This window comes from Stigmatopora nigra, chromosome 2 (assembly GCF_051989575.1).
Source record: "Stigmatopora nigra isolate UIUO_SnigA chromosome 2, RoL_Snig_1.1, whole genome shotgun sequence".
Classification (NCBI taxonomy): Eukaryota; Metazoa; Chordata; class Actinopteri; order Syngnathiformes; family Syngnathidae; genus Stigmatopora; species Stigmatopora nigra.
Window position 1 is genome coordinate 18,445,533 of NC_135509.1, and position 10,042 is coordinate 18,455,574.

General features: G+C 38.9%; 1 protein-coding gene across 1 annotated transcript in view; it reads right to left on the reverse strand.

Moving 5' to 3' along the window:
• LOC144214771 (F-actin-monooxygenase mical2b-like) overlaps nucleotides 1-9,663 on the reverse strand; it is a 49,971-nt gene extending 40,308 nt beyond the window's left edge. Inside the window, exon 1 of the mRNA XM_077743423.1 lies at nucleotides 9,484-9,663. The gene's annotated coding sequence lies outside the window, so the exon portion shown is untranslated. The remainder of the gene's footprint in view (nucleotides 1-9,483) is intronic.
• Between the last annotated feature and the right edge of the window lie 379 nt (nucleotides 9,664-10,042).

The following is a 10,042-nucleotide window of genomic DNA, read 5'->3' on the forward strand; positions in this document are numbered from 1 at the left end:
CAAATCAGCTTTGCAGTAAAGACATTTAACTGTGTGACTGTGGCCACCTCCACTTATGCTTCTGCAGACTGAAGTATTCCACATTGAAGGTTCCCAACAACAAACAGCTTATTCGCTGTGATCATAAGCGCAAGAGACTTTGATCACAGAGCACTCTCCACCACTCCCCAGATTCTCCCAGTATAAGAACTGTAATTTATATTTTACTGTTTGCCTATGCTGTAGTGTCAAGTGAGTTTGCCCCAAGGAGGATAAATAAAGTACTATTGTACTCTATTTTATTGAACAATTAGCACTACTACACTATTAGTAGACAATAAGCTTGCATAATTACTGTACACACTCAACAACATAGGTTCTTCCCAAGGGTCGCGGGAGGTGCTAGAGCCTAACACTAATGACTTTGTGCACCAGGTGGAAGACACCCTGAACTGATGGCCAGCCAATCGTAAAGCACGTGGAGACAGGCAACCATTCACACTCACACTCAAACATAGGGACAATTAAGAGCAGTGAATGGCCAACTTCGATCCTCAAGAGCCGCTATTCGCTCTGTTTTCCATACCTCCTTCCTCTACCATACCTGAATAAAATGATCAACTCATCAGCAAGCTGTCCAAAAGCTTGATACAAATCCCGATTATTTGATTCAGGTGTGTTGGTGGAGGGAGACATGGAAAACAGATCAGATAGCAGCTCTCGAGGACTGAGGTTGACCACCCCAGATTTGGAGCGTTCAACCAGCCTACCATGCATGTTTTGGAAATGTGAGAGAGAACCAGAGTACCCAGAGAAAACATGCAAGCATATGCCAACTCCACACAGTGGGGACCGACCTCGCATCGAACCCATAACCCTATAACTTTGAGGCCGATGCGCTGACCACTCGATTAGATTTAAATTTAGCTAACGGGCGTCCAACAAGATAGGAAAAGTACATTTGTTTAGGTCAGTGGTTTTCAAAGTGGGCGGTACCGCCCCCCGGGGGGTGGTGTGAACTTTCAGGGTGGCGCTGACGAATAAACAGGCGAATGGGGGGCGTTGAAATAGTGAAGGGGGCGATGGACCAATTACAGTAAAATGTGACGTTGGTGTTTGTAGAAAGACCGGAAAAATTGATTGTCTGTAATAAAAAGTTGACAAAAAACAAGCTTTATTGAAACAAGAAACGTTGTCTGCTCGAGCGCTCACGAGCAGCGCGCATATACCGTATATCACTAATTGTCGCGAGTTTATCGTCGATGCAGGCGACTGGGGAAACCACCACCATCCAGTCAGCCGCAGAGGAGCACACAATAGCGCGCCGGCAACGCTTAACCACAGACGTATGCGCACAGCGACCGGCTTAATGCATCAGCTATCAATTTTTATGATTCGAGGTGAAGAATAAATGATAACCATTTTTGTTTATTAAAATTGTTTTTTTAGTCTTCAAACTGTTTGTGATTGAAGAATCAACCAATTCTTGTGACATTTAGCAATATAGTCGTTCTAGCGTTCGTTGGAAAGGGGTAAAGAGGGGGGCGTTGGCATTTTGGCCCGGCGGTGAAGGGGGCGGTGGCCAAAAAAAGTTTGAAAATCACTGGTTTAGGTTATTCTGGGATACTATTATAAATGTGAGCATGAATCATTATATGTATATATTAATGTGCTTGCAATGGAGACAAACGCTCAGTATAACTGTTACCGAAGGACACTTTCCCCTGCAGCTGGCTCCGAGGATGTTTAATTGTATTGGCCTATTCCGAGGACTATTGACCTGACATCTCACCCAGTGCCGTGCTCCGAGGACTGTTGATATGGGTTTGCAATTAAGAGCCGTGAAGGAATCTTGATTCCAGCAGATGGCTATCAATCAGCTCCGGGAATATTCTTTGTTCTTACATCATGACGCCCTTTTCGCTTCTTTATGGCTTGTTTGTTTAAATTCCAATGGAGTTTGTTTTTAGTTTCCCCTCAATTGTTATTATTGAATACCTAATATGTTATGATTGTTGTAGATGTTGTTTTTGCTTACGCAGTTGGATTAATCAAAAACCTTGTAATTGTTTTGATTGATGGCCTTAAAGCTGTACGAGAAATGACCGTACGGTAGAACCATTTGGCGCTGGAGACGAGGTCGGACCGTTCTCCCTTGATCAAGCTAATCATCAGAGATAACAATTTAATGAAATATCAATAATTAAATCAGATGTCTACCTACAGTGTTTTATAATTAATTAAGGTATAATTATTGATGAACCTAACAGTGATGTAGGAAAAGAGACACAGTTGGGAGCTAATCAGGTTAATTTGTGAAATATATGCTCACATTCACCACTAAAAATAAGAATACTGTTAGTGGCCACATGCAACTCCATCAGTTACTTAGACAAAAAAAAATGTGCGTTCCTAAAAAAAAACTTTCTTTGGCACATGGAACAATTGTGTGCATGATACACAGTGCTTCAAAGTTCATCTGTAAACGTAATATTAACTTCTTGAATACTCGATTGTTTGATCCAAACACTTACACTGACAGAGAAGAACACATGCAGGACCTGGTTTTACTATTTTGGGAGAAGTCAAAGCTGACATTAGGTAATTATGGTCCTTCGTGTTACTGGACCTAAAGATAAACTGCTTATATGGTGTTCAGAGTCACTATCTATGAGCCACATCCGAAAGGCCAAAATACAGGATGACACACCCATACATAACATGCAGATAAAGGGCTTTCAACCGCTGTCCCAGTCTGCTATAGCTAGTTACCAGGGTCAAGTGGTTGATTCTTAATGCACCGTATAGCCAAATTATATAAATAACACTATTAACGTGTAATGTCACCTGGGATCTACACAGAATTTTGTTTTTTCAGACTCGGGGCCATATTCCTTCTTTTCATATATGGGCTGCATGCTCCTCAGGGGCTTCTAAAAACAGACTATTTAACCACACACAATTAAAATGTTTATTGAAAAAGACAAGGCACACTATCAAATAACCTATTGTCTAATGACACTGTTAAACAAAGTGACATTTTATTGACTTCACACCCGTCGCTCACAATTAGAAAGTAATGACTCGTAAACTGTCATATCCCATGCCGTTCCATTCAAAGATTTAAATTCTTCCTCAACCCTATCGTTGAACAGATGTCAGTTATCATATTTGCATTATATGCTTTTGATCATTTCTGTTCTTTGCTTACCGATAACCACAAGTGTTGAAGTGATTAAGAAGAAAATAAGTAATCTGACATATGATGTTGTCATTTGGTAGCTATGTCATCAAACTCTTGTATCAAAAGTAACATAACCGCTTTTATTTAACCAAGAATGGACACCGCAAATGATCTGGAATTATGATTAAGTCACTAGGTAGTAAATTACTGTGTGATGTTGGAGTTGTTCACAAATAAGCATAAAACCACTTAAACACCATCACATTACCAAACTGCAGCTCATAACTGAAAAGGGCTAATGTTAAATGAGCATGTTAATTAAACTGTAATAAATCCCCAATTTAAACAAGAGGAAATGTTCTTAATAAAATTAAAACATTCAGCACCAATTCCTTCACGTGGTATGAGAAGGGGGAATTGCAACATCAACGTTTAAGCCCAGTTCAAAACAAAGTCTTTACAGCAGCTGGTAACTCACAAATGTATTTGACAATAGTTCTATTTTAATACTATGGAATGTTTTATGGAGTGTTATGACTGAGGAATCTTCCACACATCAAACAGTTTGAACATGAGAGCGATTTAGACAGTAAAGGAAACGATAATATGATATCTGCGGTTCCAAATTACCTCAGTAAATCCGAAACATATTATAGGTTACAGATCAATAGTAGTACTGATGTAAGTAGGTAGCATCATTAAATACTTGAATATTTAACTAATATGAAAATATCCACCACACATTTTAACAAAACACAGAAGAAAATGTGATATCTACGGTTCCAAATTACCTCAGTAAATCCAAAACATATTATAGGTTACAGATCAATAGTAGTACTGATGCATGTAGCATTATTAACTACTTGAATATTTAACTAAGTTGTACAACTCACTGAAATATGGGCTATTTAAAATATTGCCATCATTTGCACCCAATGAATGTACAAGTGGAAAAATATTTCTTTAACAATGTTTGATTAAATCATACAGAAAATTGCTACAAAACAGTGACCGTGAACTTAATAAAGTACACACTGGGACAGAAGTGTAAAAAAGTAAACTGTTATAAAAAGTTTGCGTGTGAGATGTGATATTGTTGTTCCCTCCTATACCCCCAAAAATATGTATGCTGGTTTGATGATTCAAAATTGTCTGTAGGGGTGAATGTAGCTGTGAATGGTTCTGTCTCTGTGCTCTGTGATTGGCAACCTGTTCAATGTGCACATTCCCATGGAGTCATATTCAGCTTGGGTAGGCTCCAGCACTTAAGCAATCAAAAGCAGAACTGTACCTCAAGCCTCTTTGAACACGTTAGCAGAGCTGCCAACCACAGTCGACCCCATTTCAGGAGTACTCTTGTCCCAGTTCCAGAGTTTTATGTTTTCATCAGGGGTGAATGCAATTCGCGCAAAATCAATATAAAATGTAAAAAAATATAACATTGGACAATTTAAATCAAACTGTTATTATCATGTTTTCACATTAATTTAAACATGATTTTGCAAACTATTGAAAAAGTACAGGATAATGAAAATAAGTATGAAAAGTGAACAAAATATAATTAGTTAATCATTTATTGGCAAATTCAAATTCCCACAACATTAACATAAGTTTTTCACCTGGTCTCTAACCCACACATGCATGTTGTGCAATGTGGGAATGTCGGTCCAATTGGAGACAGCTTCAACATGGGAGATTTCGTTGCATAAGAACGGATAAACTTCTGTGAGTGTCTGGGTTTCTTATCAGAAGTTTCATCCAAATTGCTATTCATTTTGTGGTTATCACAAAGAAGAAGGTATATTGATAATTCCAGAGAAATTGGCAGCTCAAAGTTAGTCTGAATACCATGTTTAAGTGTGCTGAGACTAGCTTTGACTCATCTCTCATCTCGTTTTCTGAACCGCTTTATCCTCATTAAAGTCGGAGGGGCTGCTGGAGCCAATATCAGCTGTCTCCAGGCCAGAGGCGGTGAACACCCTGAATCAGTGGCGAGCCAATTGCAACTACCTTCGACCCGTTGTATACAAGTCCCTAAATCAAACTCCTAATGCTCATAGTATTAACGCCGCACACAGTAAATGACCGAGACTGGATTAAACCCAGAAACTTGTCAGCAGTTTTGACACAATGCACACCAACTCCAAACTACACCATAAATGCATACATTTTAGACAAGCAAAATGGAGGTTCAAAATTGTGTTGCCTTAAATGCAGCCAGAAAAAAACTTATAAACAACACTTTTGGCTAAATGTCTCAGTGCTTGCCGTTTTATCATTAAAATTCAGTTCTAAAGTCAGCAAATGAATACAGTAACTGACACACTTGAGCTGAACTTGGCCTTTCTCATCTGACAGCAGCCCATGTTGTCAGCCAGAGACACTTAGCTCCCTGGTGTATTTTTGTCGTTTGGTCTCTCCCCCAAAGCTGATATGTGCGGTATCACCCCCATATAAGTCAATGACTCATTCCAGGAACTGACATGGAACACTACAGTAGGCTGTCATGTTCCCCTCCACAGAATGACAGAAGGATAAATGAGAAAGGCGTAAGAGGAAATGCGATATTAACATCTTTTGTGTCAACTCCAACAGTTAGATAACATGTACATGACAGTTAATTATAGTAATACCTAACCTGGCTCCGGGCTTGGTACAACCCCAATTCCAATGACGAGGGCTGTTCATACATTTTCCATGCTGTGTTAAACATGAATAAAAACTTTACTTTGATATGCTTTGTACTTTGTGCTTTTGCTTTGGTGTTCTGTCTAATCACCCTCTTGCTACTGCCACAATGTAATTGTAATGTAATCGGGATGAATAAAGTTATCCAATCCAATCCAATCATTCAATTGATATGCAACCTTTGTGCAATGTTCAATATTTGGATCCTGCTGGTCGATCTTTCTGTTTATAAATGGTACGGACGGTCGAACGATTAAAGTTGTATTCCCGTGCAACGCTCACCACTTTCTCACGCGCACCAAGCTTCTTTATTATTGCGACTTTCGTTTCAAATGAAATGGCTTGCCTCTTCCTTGCACCTCCCTCACTAGAAGCATTTCACTTTTCACCAACCATATTGAATAATGGATGCACGAGATGTTTAATGATAAAAATGAAAAAGGTTCTTTGCGCACTGAAGATACATCACATACTTCTGCACTACAACAAACTGGGCAGAGGAAGGTGGATGCTGGGTGAGCTGAGCTCTCACAACGCCAGGCGTCGGTATTAGCGACGGAAAGAAGCACTACTCGGAGAAATGCACGCAATACAAAATCAAACTTACGAACATTTTTCAACATAAACGCAATGTGCAAAAATGTTCGTATGTACCGTTGTTCATAACTCGAATGTTCGTAAGTGGGGGAGCGTCTTTGGTATGGTTAGGAAATCATGATCAACCTATTTAATTACATACAAAGACTAGATATTAAATATCCAAAAAGATTAATTTGATTGTTTTTCACAACATGTAACAGCCTAATTGGGAACAGATGTGTGCCATATTTGTATATAGTGTCAAAGGCCTTTATTGTAATTATGAAACAGCTGCGTATAATGAAATTAAAAGAAGTATCCCTCAATTTCATGAGCAAAGACGGGGCGAGGTTCACCTCTTTGTCAGCAAGTGAGTGGGAAACTGGTTTAGTTTAAGGACAATGTTCCTGAATGAAGAATTGCAAGAGATTTAGCGGAGGGTCCTGGAGCCTATCCAAACAAACAACAGGTTGTAGGTGGGGGACACCAGGAATTGATTGCCAGCCAATGGCTGGGCACACTACAACAAACCTCTACCTACTTCCAGTGAGTGGGAATTGAACCCATACAGCCTGGACCAAAGTCAGGCAGAAGAACCACTGCGCTATATGGAGTGAAATTACTAAAATTGTAAAAAGCCATCTAGGTCAATCATTCAATCCCATGAGTAAATAACTTCATGAATTAATTCCAGATTATACAAAGCTAATTACATAATATATACAAACACAACACTTCATAAAAAAAAAGGAACATATTGCTTCATATCACTCAAACACAATGCGGTACAGAAAATGTGGCCAATTTAGGAAGGACAGTACATTTTTAAAGGAAACAACAGCCTCAATACGTCATTTGGTCAAAGTCGATTGGAGCAAACCACTTCAGGCCGCACCTTCAGGCGTGTCCGACAAATGTGAAGATTGTCACATTTTTTTTTATAATTTTGTGCCTTAATTGCGGCAGTTCTTCCGACTGATTTCTCAAATCCGTTTGTCTGCATGCAAACTTAGGTTGGGAAAAAAGTATATCCACGTAAACAATCATGCCCGAGAATTTATGCAAAGAAAAGCCTCAATTTTGATCCAATACAAATCTAAATCGAGTTGGCTACAAGCAAAATAATATAAACAAAACTATGCTACTACTCCTTTGGTTTGTCTAGAAAGGCGTCTCGGCAACCAATAAACTTTTGACACTGTCCTTTGTATCACTCTACAAATCTGACATTATATTCTCTACAAATTATGGCAAGTTTTTGTTTTCAGTGTGAATGAATATACATTTTAAAAAGAATGCATTTTGTGTCTTGATTTATCTTTTTACCTTTTAAAAATTTGACTTTGCCACTTACCATGTTGATGGAATCAACTGTTGTGAAATATTCCAGATTGTTGCGTAAGCTGTATTTATAGGTACCCATAACTATGCGCTCCTTCCTCCTGACCCACCTACCCCCCATTTTTTCAAAAGAGAACAAAGAATACCTCTGGGTCCTTTAGTTAGTTTATCGCGACTCGACAATCACCAAACATTTTCTGGTGATTATTAATTTGATCAAATACTAATACTTTCACGGCTTCACTATATCACAGATTTTTTCGGGGGTGACTTTTTTGATTTATTTATTCATTTATTTATTTTAACTTCATAAAAATCTGAAAATCCACAGTGAAACTTGCAAGAGGCAACCAACTCTTGTCTTCCGCGTGCTACTAGGACTCAGCACTGAAGAAAAAATATGTATTTTTTAAGTTAATTTAAAAAAAATCATTTTGTTTATGTATTGATATACCTCACATGAGACTATCAACACTGTTGATTCAGGCTAAAGCTTATTGCCAAAATTATGCGAGCCTAACTAAAGAAACCCCGAGGAGAGGGAAAATGTTATTGCCGTGCAATCTACCAATTGTACTTTGGCGATCGACCGTAATGGGCACCACTGCCTTACATCATCCAGCAGCTCTTAGAGTTGCCCAGCCCTGGTATGGTGGTCTTTATGTGTATGTTATGTTCCAACTCAATGATATTGAATACCAGTGTAAATTGATTTTTTTTCTCTATTTACCCTGTGATAGGTTTCACTTTGGCTACCAGTCCAGGATGGCATTCCATTTTTGCCCCAAATACACCTGACACATGCTTTTTCTCTATGCAATCACAGGTGGGATACCCCCAGAAGATTAAAAAGAAAAAAATAACAAAAATCCTTAACACTAAAAGCATACGTGGAGTCTATGTGAGATCAAAATCATAACTATAAATTTGGAAGTGTTACCTGAAAATATACTGGAAGAGGAGCACCCCTTGTTGCTTTTGGCATGGAGGTTTGGCTGTTACAAATCTGAAATTTGTGTTATTTTTTTAATCATTTGATGATACGGGCCAGCCCGGCAACTTGCGTGGTTAACGCATCTGCCTCAGTTGAGGACCTGGGTTCAAATCGCAGTCAGTCCACATCTGTGGAATTTGCATGTCTCCCTTGACCTGCGTAGGTTGTCTCCAGGTGCTCCGTTTCCTCCCACATTCCAAAAACATGCATTTTGGGCTGATTGGACACTCTAAATTGCCCCTCTGTATAAGTGTGAGCATGAATGGTTGTTTGTCTCCTTGTGCCCTGCAATTGGCTGGCCAACAAATGAGGGTACCACCCGCCTCTAGCCCGAAGTCAGCTGGGATGGGCTCCAGCACCCCCCGCGAAACTAATGAGGCTAAAACGTTTCAGAAAATGAAATGAGATACTTGTATTCGGCAGTGATTGAGACCTCGGATCCTTTTCCTTAACCTTTCGTGACATTGCGGCTTCCGCGAATTAAACCAATGAAATATTCACACCTTAACTCTTAGCCTGCATAAATTCACCTGTTGCGCCTCATCTACTTGCATAAAATAAAGCGGCAGGGAAAAAGTCCACATACACGAAGTTTGTTCAAAAAAAAGAGTCGAAATGACTCTGGAAATATATATTAGGCAGGTGAAAAATACAAAGTAACATTCTTGATAGGCATTAAGCCGTGCGATCACAAGGCGGTCGTTTGTCAGCTACTTACCGCAGAGTTCATTTCAGTAATTCAGCAACGTGTCACTTTCTTCAGTTTATATTCCACAATTTATCGCAAATAATTTATTATATATGCGCGATTTGACCTGAATGACGACTCCGGAGTGAATATGAGCTATGTGCTTCCTCCTCACATGACAGCTGCGGCGAGTAAAGCAGCTTCGCTGAATTGAGTAGCGGTGTAAAGTCATTTTTCACAGATCACCCACTTCCGTTTTGTCTTTCAAAGTAAAACACCTGATTAAAATCGCTTTATTGATGTTTGTGATTGACGATTATAAGTATTATTGTTTGAGAATAATCGTAGCCTGCTTTTAAATATTTGTTGTGGGCTAGACCTCACACATATTGAATTGAAGTTTTTATTGTCATTATACAAGTGTAATGAGATTTAAAGCTTTCACTAAGAGGTACACACATAACAATAAACAGACAAATAAATAATAAATAAATGAATAAGAAATTAACAAAGTAGTGGAACTCATTTTTTCACCATTCAACCGCTTCCGTCTTGTCTTTCAGAGTAAAATACCTTCTTATTGAAATTC